This window comes from Drosophila tropicalis, unplaced genomic scaffold, assembly GCF_018151085.1.
Source record: "Drosophila tropicalis isolate 14030-0801.00 unplaced genomic scaffold, ASM1815108v1 contig_838, whole genome shotgun sequence".
Taxonomy (NCBI): Eukaryota; Metazoa; Arthropoda; class Insecta; order Diptera; family Drosophilidae; genus Drosophila; species Drosophila tropicalis.
Window position 1 is genome coordinate 38043 of NW_027173330.1, and position 15119 is coordinate 53161.

At 34.3% G+C, this 15119-nt stretch overlaps 1 long non-coding RNA gene across 1 annotated transcript; it reads right to left on the minus strand.

Moving 5' to 3' along the window:
- Positions 1–14360: 14360 nt before the first annotated feature.
- On the minus strand, positions 14361–14903 carry LOC137580217 (uncharacterized). Its single transcript, XR_011032977.1, has 3 exons — positions 14760–14903; positions 14522–14682; positions 14361–14460 (listed from the first exon to the last, which is right to left on the minus strand). It is a non-coding gene; the product is annotated as an uncharacterized lncRNA (long non-coding RNA).
- Between the last annotated feature and the right edge of the window lie 216 nt (positions 14904–15119).

A 15119-nucleotide genomic window follows, 5' to 3' on the forward strand; every position in this document is an offset into this window, starting at 1 on the left:
ACGCCCACTTCCGCCCCCGCAAATTAAACAAAACTGATTTTATGAAAAACTAACAAAGCTAAAGTCACCAAATTTAGTATGTATACTGGCATAGTATGCGCGGAGAATTTATATATTTTCACATTTTGCCACGCCCACTTCCGCCTCCATAATTTAGAAAAAACCGATTTCCTCCTGTATTTTTTTGACTATCGCATTCAAATTCACAACGAACTCTGGACAAGATCAATGAGATTATGCATAATACCTTATAGCCCATATGAGGTATACAATGCGAAGGTAAAGAAAATTTAAGTGTAAAGCTCTGTAGATGATTTCTTTTATGGTTTGCAAAATCCTAATCTTAAACCTAATTACCACACAGGGTTGAGGTTTATTGAGATTGGAGATGCACAAAAATGAACTTGAAGTAATTACTTAGTATTTACATTTGCTTTAATACATATATTCAATCTAGATCAACGATTGAGAACATCTTTAACTTTTACATCAAGGAATACTGAGTTTTAAACAACATTTCTGATCAGTTATATTAATTCAGTTCTTAGGTCGTGTAAGTGAAGTGTTCTTAAAAGGAACCTGTCCGTCCGTCCGTCTGTATGAACACGCAGATCTCGGAGACTATAAGAGCTAGAGCCACCAAATTTAGTATGTATACTCGTGTAGTATGCACATGTTCAGAGTTAATTGGAATTTCGGCCACGCCCCCTTACGCCCCCAGGAATCACATAAAACTGTTTTTCTTAAAAAGTATGACAGCTAGAGACATCAAATTTAGTTTGTATACCCGATTAGTTAGTGCGCAGAAATTAACTGTTCAAACTTTTTGCCACGCCCCCTTACGCCCCCAGGAGTCACACAAAACTGTTTTTCTTAAAAAGTATAATAGCTAGAACATCAAATTTAGTTTATATGCTCGTTTAGTTAGCGCGCAGAAACTAATTGTTTAAACTTTTTGCCACGCCCCCTTCCGCCCCCGGAATTTACATAAAACTGATTTCCTTAAAAACTATGATAGCTACCGACATCAAATTTAGTATGTAGACTAGCTTAATAGACGCGCAGATATTGGCTATTTAAACATTTTGCCACGCCCACTTCCGCCCCCGCAAATTAAACAAAACTGATTTTATGAAAAACTAACAAAGCTAAAGTCACCAAATTTAGTATGTATACTGGCATAGTATGCGCGGAGAATTTATATATTTTCACATTTTGCCACGCCCACTTCCGCCTCCATAATTTAGAAAAAACCGATTTCCTCCTGTATTTTTTTGACTATCGCATTCAAATTCACAACGAACTCTGGACAAGATCAATGAGATTATGCATAATACCTTATAGCCCATATGAGGTATACAATGCGAAGGTAAAGAAAATTTAAGTGTAAAGCTCTGTAGATGATTTCTTTTATGGTTTGCAAAATCCTAATCTTAAACCTAATTACCACACAGGGTTGAGGTTTATTGAGATTGGAGATGCACAAAAATGAACTTGAAGTAATTACTTAGTATTTACATTTGCTTTAATACATATATTCAATCTAGATCAACGATTGAGAACATCTTTAACTTTTACATCAAGGAATACTGAGTTTTAAACAACATTTCTGATCAGTTATATTAATTCAGTTCTTAGGTCGTGTAAGTGAAGTGTTCTTAAAAGGAACCTGTCCGTCCGTCCGTCTGTATGAACACGCAGATCTCGGAGACTATAAGAGCTAGAGCCACCAAATTTAGTATGTATACTCGTGTAGTATGCACATGTTCAGAGTTAATTGGAATTTCGGCCACGCCCCCTTACGCCCCCAGGAATCACATAAAACTGTTTTTCTTAAAAAGTATGACAGCTAGAGACATCAAATTTAGTTTGTATACCCGATTAGTTAGTGCGCAGAAATTAACTGTTCAAACTTTTTGCCACGCCCCCTTACGCCCCCAGGAGTCACACAAAACTGTTTTTCTTAAAAAGTATAATAGCTAGAACATCAAATTTAGTTTATATGCTCGTTTAGTTAGCGCGCAGAAACTAATTGTTTAAACTTTTTGCCACGCCCCCTTCCGCCCCCGGAATTTACATAAAACTGATTTCCTTAAAAACTATGATAGCTACCGACATCAAATTTAGTATGTAGACTAGCTTAATAGACGCGCAGATATTGGCTATTTAAACATTTTGCCACGCCCACTTCCGCCCCCGCAAATTAAACAAAACTGATTTTATGAAAAACTAACAAAGCTAAAGTCACCAAATTTAGTATGTATACTGGCATAGTATGCGCGGAGAATTTATATATTTTCACATTTTGCCACGCCCACTTCCGCCTCCATAATTTAGAAAAAACCGATTTCCTCCTGTATTTTTTTGACTATCGCATTCAAATTCGGCAGACTAATTATTCTTATTTATTTCTACCAAACTACCAAATTTTATTGAAATTGACGTTGGCTAGTAGCGGCGCTAGAGTGCTCGTGTGTTTGTAGAGTGAGCGAGATAGCACATAGTATAAGACATGTAAAAACAATTTAATAGACATACATACATTTGGTCTTCGAAATTTGAAATATTTGTTTCACCAGGTGTATGGTATACCCAAGTCGATGAGTCGACTTACTTGCTTCATTGATACTCCATTCAACTGTGGAGTATATGGCACGGTTAAATGGTAACTGATTCCTTTCTGAGTACAAAAGTCTCGCATATCGCTAGACAAATATTCCGCACCATTAACGATGTATACATAGATTCACAACTTTCAGGTTGAAGTGCGCTTCACTTTTCAAAGTCTTTAAACATAATAAATGCATCCGATATTTGTTTTATTAGGTAAGCAACACAATAATGTGTAAACTGATCTACAAAAACTACATAGTAATTTTTATCATCAATAGTTGTGGGTGTAATCGGACCACAGACATCAGAATGTATACAATTTTTTATATTTGTCAAAACGTAATCTGGCTTGCTTTCCATTTAAACAAGCTTCACAAATATCGTCTGTAGAAATAACTTTATCAAGTAGTCCATTATCTTGAAACGAATTTTGTATTTTTATTTCTAACATTTTCCCTTTACTAACTCAATCTTTCATGCCAAAATTTATATAAATTTTCAGTTTTTATATCAACTTTATATGCCTTGAATTCAAAAATTGGCATTTCGTACTCACCTGAGTTTTCGGCAATAATAATACCATCTTTTGTCAATTTTACTCGTCAAACACCACTGTCACTCCAGCCTCTTGTAGTACATTTTTCCAGAGATTACATTTTATGTAACTTCCCGGCAGTATAATGCATCTTCCAGTGTTATCTGGTACCCATTTTTAAGACGAACGATTTCCCGTTTTGTTGCAAAGTTGTATTGCCCTTCCTTGGCGATAGCAATCTTCACTGGAGTTTGAAGTTCAGCAGTATCCATAAAAAGTTTCTCATCATTTATTATGTGGTCGGATGCACCCGAGTCAAGAATGAAATTCACATATTATTATTTGAATTCAAACTTTTAATCATGAACGCGAAACCTGGCGTGGTCGTTGCAATATGAGCTTGTGTGTTATTTTCTTTATTATTGTCATTTAATAGTTTTTTATATGGGCAATTCCGAAATCACACGACTTTCGGAAGCAGAATAAAACTCTATATGAGAAAGAAATCAAAGAAAATAAATTTTTTTTACAATTAATCAATAATAATTTTTTAAAGTACTTTTGGAGTACTATCAATCGTAATAAAAATTTTGGGCCTCCTGAAAAATGCTCCAAAAGAGCGGTCAATCACAGGACACCAAATATACATACATGAGATTAGACATCATTGCTAACAATCGCCAAACTCTGCGAATTGTCTGAGAATTTTAAACTTTAAATATTTTTTGCATATATTAGAAATGTTAAGCTTTATTTGTAGACTTATGATTTTTTCATATTGGCCTCGACCTTTTTTTTTTTAAATTATTTTTCTGAGTCACTCACCCGACATTTTTTCCAATACAGTTTTCAATGCATTTTCTTAGAAAATTTTAGTTAATTTATTATTTTATTAATACAAACCAAAATAAGAAAAGGATTATTTATGAGTTGTTACGGACTAATAAATACTCTATTCATTTAATGTTAGAGAGAGAAAAAGTTATTTTCAAATTGTGCCCAAGAAATACATATATATTAATTTATGTAGGATTTTTATGAATAGGAAGTTCGGCCCACTTTTATTTTCTTTTCGGTGTCTTTTCCTTCTTAGGCTCGAAAGGCGCCGGCACTGGACTTCAGACCTGGTACATCCAAAACCAACAACTATTTTGAGGTACTCAGCGACGATGATGAACAGCTAAAGATGCAGATGCAAACGGAAAATCAAGGGGAAAGGCAATCCACAAAAGATTCGGCCAGTGAGACATTAGATTACCCTAAGCCACCACCTATATTTCTTTCTGAAACAAATAATATAAACACTACGCTAGAATATTTAAAACGCTATCTAAACTATCAGGATTATACCTACAAAATTCAGCGTAATGGAGAGATTAGACTCATGGTTAAAAATGTAGAAAAGTATAGGGAGTTAATTAAAGAATTGAGAAAAGACGGTGTCTTGTTTCATACGTACCAGCTTAAGCAGGACCGAGCATTTCGAGTGGTAGATAAAAACGTACACTTCTCTACACCAATAGAAGCAATCAAAACCTGTGTTGAGGCAACTGGTCAAACTGTGAGAAACGTCGCACAGTTGGGCCTCTGCTCGGATAGCGTTGCAAAAATACGTTTTTTCATGATCGCGTTTGGCAAAAATGATATATGCAATCGATAGGAAATACTTCAGAGATAATGAATCCGAAAATTTTTTTAAATCGGTTGAGATTTATGGGTGCTAGAGGCCCCCAAAGTTCAGACATTTTTAGTGAAAAGGAAAAAATGATAATTTTTAAAAAAAATCGCAACTTTAAAACTGAATATTGGGCGATTTCAACAATCGATCTTGGATTTTTTTTATCTGAAAAGTATGTTCTTTATTAATAGCATGTTTCATAAATTTTAATAATTACTTAAATAGTTATTGAACTAGAAGCGTTTAAAAAATGTACTAAATATTGGCATTTTTTGAACTTTGATGGAATAAAACTAGCAAGACTCAACGAGTATCAATACCGGACTACATACACTAGGTAGGTGAAATATTTACCTATCAGATGTATATAGTCCCAATATGCGGAGACTTGCGACAGCGATGCTTAAGCCATAAAACTAAGGCAACCTCGCCTAAAAAATACGCTGCAGGTATAAGGAAGAAGAAGAGCGCATGCGTATTGGCCTGTAGCTTCTTTGATAACATTGCGTAATGCTGTTTTGCAAATACTACCTTACCTACATATATGCCTTTCTACAATGATAAATTGCTAATTACCTGCTTTGGAAAAAATGACAAGACTTATTATTGACAAGACTTGTTATTTAAGTTGAAGAAAAGTTTGTCCTATTTGTGGGTTGGTCGTTTTTATTTCCGTTTACCTGATTGGATGTAAATATTAAGTTGTTTACCTAATTAATACAAAAAGGGTAATACCGAAACACGAATGATGGAAATACTTAAAGGAGATTTTTTGAAAATGATGAAGTGACATCTTTTATAACAGGTGTTAGTCAAGAGATCATTAAGGCTGTTATCTTGAATGTTATAAATTGCAAGGAAATGGTAAATGCTGAACAACTTACCCCAACGGTACATAGGATTTTGGCTCACGGAAAGTTTTTAATAGAACATCAGTGTTTACCACTTGGAGAGCTATCCAAAGAAGCACAGGAATGTAAAAACAAGGACTACAAAAGGTTCAGATACACTAATACATTAAAAACTTATCGTGTTAGACAAAATGAAGACCTTTTTAACATGCTAGCAGCCTCTTCGGACCCACTTATTGCATCACTGAGACACGTGCGATCACGAAAGGATTTGGAAAATAGCAACTATAGTCCCGAAATGTTGAGTTTATTAGATACTGATGTAAATATTGAAAATTATTTTGAAGAAAATCAGAAATCAATAGCAAATTTTCAAAATTAACCTAAAAAAAAATTAAAAAATTTTTTTTTCTTTTTGTAATTATGTTAAAAAATCAAATTAAAACATTAAAAAATGTTACATAGTCGTCTAAAACAATGAAAAATTCCATTTGTGATTGAAAAAAATCGGGTTTCGATCCATTTTTAAAGGAAAACATGCTTGGAAATATTTTCTGACTTTGACCTTGAATATTACAGCACCACGAACACCCAGCACTTTTGACAAACATTCATTTTGAAGCTTAAGGTATTCTTTATCATATGCTTTTTAAATTTTTGAAATCGATTTATTGGTTTAAACGCTATGATTTTTGCAATGCTAAATGCCAGAAGGCCCCACTGACGTCGCTAATATAAAAAGCCGTATCACCAAAGCCCCTTTAAACATTTTTTATGTAGATCTAGAGCCAACTAACAAAAACTCCGAAATCTACAAGATAAATAATATTGGCAACACGATGGTTACAATAGAACCTCCAGGAAAGACAAGCGATGTTCTCCAATGCCACAGATGTCAGAGATATGGTCACACGCAGACATACTGCGGCAAAGCGTATAGATGTGTCAAATGTGGCAAAACACATGAGTCCAAAAATGTCCCAAGGATAAGGAAACCCCTCCAAAATGTGTACACTGTCATGAAAATCATACTGCCAATTATAAAGGCTGTAAGGTATACCAGGAACTTCTTAAAAATAAAGTAACAACACGCGTTAACGAGTCACGAATAAACATAAATGCCAATAGTTATGGTGTCATGAATTTCTCTCCCCCAAACCATTAGAATCCATCCAATGATTACAGTAGACAACCAACATATGCCCAAATTGTTAACAATCAGCCTGTTGTTACTAAAAGTGGTTCTTTGGAACGGATTGAAAAACAATTAGAAAAACAATCAGAGCAAATTTGTGACCTTCTTAAAACAATAAACAATAAACCAACTTCATGAAATGAACTTATTCATAAAGTCAAATGATATTGATATAATGTTGATATCTGAGACTCACTTTACAAACAATTCCTTTTTTAAACTGACAGGATATGAGATTTACTGTGCAAATTATCAATCTGGAAGAGCCCAAGGCGGGGCTGCACTGATTGTTAAAAATGGAATAATTTATGAAACTCTAGATCCCATAAGAGAGATTTCATTGCACGCTGCCAGTATCAAAGTCAAATGTATGCATGCTGACTTGAATGTTACTGGCATATATTTCCCCCAAGGTTTACTGTTAAAGAGATAGATTACAAGGAATTCTTCTTAAAACTTGGAACAAAGTTTATTGCTGGTGGAGACTATAATGCGAAGCATCCTTGGTGAGGCTCGAGACTGGCAAACCCTAAAGGCAAGGAGCTTTATAAAGGCTTGAGAAATAATAGCCTCAGTATCTTATCAACCGGTAAACCTACATATTGGCCCACTGATCCCAGTAAAATTCCTGATGGATTTTGTCGTTTATAATGGAATCCCACAGCAAAATCTTGCTATATCTGAGAGTTTGGACCTAAATTCTGATCACTCGCCTATAATTATGGCTTATAGTACGCGAATCAAAAAAATCCGAGAAGCTCATACAAGATTATAACAAGAAAAACTGATGTGGCTGAGTTCAGATACTTGTTAGATCAAAAAATTGATCTAAACATTTCTTTAAAAACTGGATCAGAGATACATAGATACTGCTGTAGAAAATTTTACAAACGCGATTCATGAGGCCAGCTATTGGAGTACACCTCCAAGCGATGATACTCAAAATAACAACTTTACTGTACCAAATGAAATAAGACGTCAAATAAAACAAAAAAAAGCTTAGGAAAAAATGAAGCAAGTAAGTCGACTCGTCGACTTGGGTATACCATACACCTGGTGAAACAAATATTTCAAATTTCGAAGACCAAATGTATGTCTATTAAATTGTTTTTACATGTCTTATACTATGTGCTATCTCGCTCACTCTACAAACACACGAGCACTCTAGCGCCGCTACTAGCCAACGTCAATTTCAATAAAATTTGGTAGTTTGGTAGAAATAAATAAGAATAATTAGTCTGCCGAATTTGAATGCGATAGTCAAAAAAATACAGGAGGAAATCGGTTTTTTCTAAATTATGGAGGCGGAAGTGGGCGTGGCAAAATGTGAAAATATATAAATTCTCCGCGCATACTATGCCAGTATACATACTAAATTTGGTGACTTTAGCTTTGTTAGTTTTTCATAAAATCAGTTTTGTTTAATTTGCGGGGGCGGAAGTGGGCGTGGCAAAATGTTTAAATAGCCAATATCTGCGCGTCTATTAAGCTAGTCTACATACTAAATTTGATGTCGGTAGCTATCATAGTTTTTAAGGAAATCAGTTTTATGTAAATTCCGGGGGCGGAAGGGGGCGTGGCAAAAAGTTTAAACAATTAGTTTCTGCGCGCTAACTAAACAAGCATATAAACTAAATTTGATGTCTCTAGCTATTATACTTTTTAAGAAAAACAGTTTTGTGTGACTTTAGTTTTGTGGCTCTAGCTCTTATAGTCTCCGAGATCTGCGTGTTCATACAGACGGACGGACAGACGGACATGGCTAGATCGACTCGGCTGTTGATCCTGATCAAGAATATATATACTTTATAGGGTCGGAGAAGCTTCCTTCTGCCTGTTACATACATTTTGGCGACTTTAATATACCATTTCACCCTATGGGTGTATGCTATAAAAATGGCAAGAGACAAGAAGTGCAATATATAAAACATTCTTTAATAAAATCGCGTCAGATCTTAAAAATAATTTACTGGAGTTAAAACAAGATCTCTAACAGAGTATCTAAAGAGCTTAGATCCACATTCGCCGAATCAATAACACAATCTCTGGAGAGCTAAAAAGTATCTGAAACGCCCAACAATCAGAAAAGTTAGCATCAAGGATATCAGCGGAACATGGTGTAAATCTGAAAAAGAAAAAGTAAACGCTTTTGCTCAACATCTATATACAGTCTTCCAGCCAAACGATATTCATGACGCTGGTATAGAAGATGAAATAAAATTATTCCTTGACTCTCCAAATCAAATGAGTCTACCAATTCGAAAAACCAGCTTCGAAGAAGTCTGCGGAGAATTCAAAATAATTAATACTAAAAAGTCTCCCGGGTAAGAACTTGTCTCGTAAGTCGATTGAATTCCTGACACTTATTTATAACGCCATTCTTCGTCTTGAACACTACCCTAGCCAGTGGAAATGTGCTGAAATAATAATGATAGCCAAGCCGAATAAACCAGAAAACTGCGTTTCATCATACCGTCCCATTAGTCTGCTGGCTATTTTTTCCAAAGTATTTGAAAAAATACTGCTGAGAAGAATGTTGCCAGTGTTGGACGATCTTACCATCATACCCGAACATCAGTTTGGGTTCAGAAAGCAGCATGGAACACATGAGCAATGCCATCGTATAATTAATGTAATCACTAATTCTCTTGAAAATAAGGAATACTGCTCCGTAGTTTTCCTTGATGTGCAGCAAGCGTTTGACCGAGTATGGCACGATGGCATTCTGTATAAAATAAAAAAATGGCTTCCTGCTCCTTACTATCTGTTATTAAAGTCTTATCTTGGCAATAGACATTTCTATGTTCGACAACAAGGAGAAATCTCTAACCTATGTACTATAAATGCAGGAGTTCCCCAAGGAAGTGTTTTAGGCCCTGTACTTTATACATTATTTACATCTACTTGCCTATCGCATCTAATGTCAACGTGGCTACATATGCAGATGATACGGCGATAATCGCATCAAGCAGCATTCCTAACAGGACAACAGAATACCTACAAAGAGAAATTTGCCTAATAGAAAAATGGTTACACAAATGGAAAATCAAAGTTAACTCGCAAAAGTCTGTACAAGCAACATACTCCTTAAGAAGAGGAAATTGTCCAAAAGTCTTACTAAACAATTGTGAAATCCCCCAAAGAGATTCAGTTAAATATCTTGGAATTCATATTGATCGAAGGTTAACCTGGAAGGCACATATCAAAGAAAAACAGAAGCAGTTGAATATTAAAACCAAAAAAATGTACTGGCTATTAGGACAAAAGTCTCAGCTTAACATTGAAAACAAAGTAAGACTTTACAAAGCAATATTAAAGCCTGTTTGGACTTATGCGCTACAACTTTGGGGAACCGCGAGCCAATCAAATATTGAATTATGCAAGGTTATCAATCGAAAACCCTACGCACAATTGTTAACGCACCTTGGTATGTTTCCAATGCTGAAATTCATAAGGACCTTAATATACCATTTGTAAAGGATGAAATAGCAGAGTTTAGTGTTAGATATATTGACAGACTGCATAATCACCCCAACTCATTAGCTGTAAGTCTACTTTATAATATACCAACAGGAAGACTAAAAAGATTACATATGTATATTAGATCTTCCAAGCAGAATTTAACTTATGTTTTATATATGTATGTACATATACATAAATTTAAATATATCAACCAAATAAAATGAAACCCTTGCACAGAGACTTGTGTAAATATGTACTTAAGTAGATATAATTACTCATTATGTACAACTTAGAGTTTATATATAATAGTTGACAGTGGAGCCGACTATTCCTGTTATGTTTTATGTATCTCCAAATTTACTGATTGTCCAAGAACAGATTGTAAATAAAAAGAATATTAAAAAAAAAAAAAAAAAATATTCCCTTAGGTTAAAACAAAGTTACTACTTTCGACTTCAATTGGATTCTCTGCCTTTTTATCCCATACACCCATAGGGTGAATTGGTATATTAAATTTGCCAAAATGTATGTAACAGGCAGAAGGAAGCTTCTCCAACCCTATAAAGTATATATTTTCTTGATCAGGATCAACAGCCGAGTCGATTTAGCCATGTCCGTCTGTCCATCCGTCCGTCCGTCTGTATGAACACGCAGATCTCGGAGACTATAAGAGCTAGAGCCACCAAATTTGGTAAGTAAATTTCGTGTAATATGTAAATGTATAAAGTTAATTGGAATTTTGGCCACGCCCCCAGGAATCACATAAAACTATTTTTCTTAAAAAGTATAAGAGCTAGAGACATCAAATTTGGTTTATATACTCGTTTAGTTAGAGCGCAGAACGCCCACTCCCACCTCCATAATTTAGAAAAAACCGATTTCCTCCTGTAGTTTTTTGACTATCGGCAGACTAATTAATCTTATCTACTTCTACCAAACTACCAAATTTTATTGAAATCAGACCAGAAACATGCAAAATATGCGTATGAACGTATTTTACTAAGCGGTTCACAAGACCAGAATTGGCCGTTGGCTGGTGGCGGCGCTAGAGTGCTTGTGTGTTTGTAGAGTGAGCGAGGTAGCACATAATATGAAGCATGTAAAAACAATTTAATAGGCATATGTACAGTTGGTTTTCGAAATTTGAAATATTTGTATCACCTGGTGTATGGTATACCCAAGTCGACGAGTCGACTTACTTGCTTCATTTTTTATTACATTTAATCAGCATTCACATTGAGAGAAGCTGTCCAAAAGAGTCTCTCGCATTATTATCGATGTAATAAGACGCCTATTCAACTTAGTTAACTTGGTACTGTTATTATTAATCTGACTGATTAATCTGAATTTAATAATAAAAAAATGCAAATTGCATTCGTGATAGATAAATAAAACTTGTTTTCCTTGTATCAAATCGAGTGACCAAGAAACTTAAAATTATAGTGTTTATCCCTTAAGGGCAAAATTTATTTTCTAATTTAATTTTAGTTACTTAAATGGCCGTTTTGTATGCCGTATGTATGAAAAATGAGAGAAAAATAAAAAAAAATGTTTTATATTTTTATGTTTAAATTTAAAAACTTATTATCTCTTATTGTTAGACTTAATGGAAATACGTAAATATACGACAACGAAAAAACGTAAATATGTATGAGAAAACAAAACAAAATTAACCAGAGAGCCGGGACTAACTTCGGCCGCGTCGACGTTTGTATACCCTTCCAATTTTTTTGTTACTCTTCCCTTACTTATAGCCGTCAAATTGTCAAAAAAGCTTGTATACTGTATTAGGCTGGAGCAATGCGGCGCATGTAGCTATGCTGTATGTATAGGTAGCCGATGTTTATCAAATTTGGCACATTCATTATAGACATGTTTTCGACCGATCGTTCCTATGGGAGCTGATATATGTAGGCAACCGATATTAATTTTTATGACAAAAGCTTAAAAAGCAACGAACTAATTTAGAGAAGTCACTGTTAGAGGCTTTATCGTTTGTATGGGAGCAATACGATACAGTGATCCGATCCGGCTGAATCCGATATAGCCAAACCCTGCAGAAGCCCGCCCTCGTATCAAATGTCAGGAAGAGATCGCTTCGAACCTGACGGGCTGACATGGATACATGAACTCGTCTCGACGTGCTAATCAGGAATGTATTCATATACACAGGAGAATAGACGAAGAGAAGTTTTCACCAGTCTTACCAAGATCACACCCAGTCAAGAGTAATAAATATATAATTTTCAAAGGTAGCAAACTAATGCAAAAGGAACCTAATAATTATTGTTATATTGAAGGAGATATTCCTGTAGTTATAGTATCTGTTATGGAAGACTCTGTCGAACAGTTTAAAGCAAGGCGATTTATGACATAGGTATTTACTTAGCAGATGCAGAACCTTCACCATCTGAAGAAATTTTTAAATTAAGTCAATTGACTTGTAAGGCGGTCGTTCTCCCTTTTTTGAAAGAGATTATTATAATGCCTTTACTACATCATATTGAAGATTGAGTGGATTATCATACTTTTTATTTTAAATATTTACGTGTTTTATAATTAAATTTTACAAATCAATCAAAGCTGAGTGGTTAATTTTTAAAATAATTCAAATAAAAAAAAAAATGTCGGGCAGTCCGGAAAGAAAATTTAAGCGGATGGATTTTTCTAATAAGCGTAAGTGCTTAAATTGTGCTAATTAATTTGAATAAATAAAAGCAAATTAAGTATTAAATCTTTTCATTTTCAGATCAATTATCTAGCTGCAATTGTTCTTTAACTATTGGGCGCCTTGAACAACTTGTTTTCGAACTAGCAGAACAAGTTCGTTCGTCACGTGGTAAGTGTGTCACGATATTTTATTTAAAATGATGCAATAAATTTATTTATTTCTTTTTCAGCCGAGACGAAAGTGGCCCAGGAAAAATTGAATATTCTTGTGGAAGAAATTCATTCTTTAAGAGGTATAAGTATGATTTAATGAGCTTTTAGTTACATACCTATATATATTCAATCTAAATTTAGCTGACCAAAAAGTGACACAAGAAAAAATCGAGGTCCTTGTAGAAGCTTTCTCCGAGCAGACTGTCACCATAAAAGGAATGACAAAGCAGCAAGGACAAGGGCAAAAAGTGGCCAAAAAATTCCCAATTCAGACCGTGGAAGACCTTAATGAAGTAAATATGGTAATAAACGACACAAACCGAGAGCTTTATGTTAGTATAAACACAGTTTCAATTATTTCTTAAATCCTAATTCCTATTTTGTTTACAGATTGATGCGATTAGGACCCATTTTATGGCTGGGGGAATTTCAAAAACCTTAAAAATATTATGGCTAATCCTGTAGTATTAGCATACAATCACTAACCATAGAATACAAACATTTGAATATGTATGTATGTACGCACACGTATTCAATAGTAATGATAACATATGTATGTACATACATACATACATATGTACATATAATAAAGTTACATACATATGTACATAAAGTTTCACGTTGATATACATACGTACATACCCACTCAGCATTTTTGAAGTTAACAGAGCATAATTGAGTCTTTTATGAGTCGCGCGACGATTGAAAATAGTCATATATGCGCTCATTTTCTGATCATAAATGACCCATTCGTCGGGAGAAAATGGTACCCTAGCCGCGACTCATCTTGATGAGTCGCTTATGACTCTTCATTTAATCATAAAAGAGTCTTCCACGAGTCATCTTTTAATCATAAAAGAGTCTTCCACGAGTCATCTTTTAATCATAAAAGAGTCTTCCACGAGTCATCTTTTAATCATAAAAGAGTCTTCCACGAGTCATAATTTAATCATTTCTGACTCATATTCGAATAAAATTTTCAATAATTTGCAACAAAAATAATTTTCTGTTTAATATAATTTTTATTTACTTAACATATGTTATCTTAAAAAATAACAACAAAAAAAGTAAATAGATATTCAAAACAAAACATAGATATTCAAAAAAAAAAAAAAAAAAGTAATATAAATTCACTACTCTAAACGCCTACGCTTCGCCAGCCTGTCATTGGCATGGACAAAATGCTTTTGTAGCACCGTATTCAACTCTTTGTCCGTGCATTTATATTTTTCATTAGTAATATCTAAAAGGGAAAATATTAATTAGTAAAAAATATTTTAAATATTTTCCAAAATAATACATACTTTTTATTACGGATACAATGTAGCACCTTTCTGCTGAGGGTTTAACTTTCGTCCCCTTCCAGCTGTATTCGGAAGCTACCTTGTCCGAAAAAAACTTTTCTGATCGCAGATCTAATAAATTGTGTGGGCCCATCTCCTCCAACTTTCGATATTAGATGTTTCTAAACATATTATTTAAAAAGAATAGAAAAAAATTAAAATAAAATAAAATGTTAATATCTGTTTCTGTAGTACTTACGAACTGTCTAAGTTGACTTTCATTTTTTTGCACTTCCTCGTCAAATACTGCTACTTCACTAATAGCACTGAGGGGAAGTTTTGGGATGTCCGAAAATAGGACATCAGAATCAAAATCTGAGTTGTTTTTTCTGTTTTCCATTTTAACAGAGACAACCTCCTCCGTCAACTTTAAGAGTCCCCGTTTATTTGACTCTTTCAAAGCAGTTATTTCTGCTTTCAAATCGTAATTTAAGAGTTTTATCTCAGAAACCTCAGACCTCAACTGTTTAATTTCTTTTACCAAGTCTTGTAAAAGATTTTGGAGGTTTCCGGTCTCTGGTATCCTCAAGTTTGTCACTAAAAATGATGTGTTTATTAG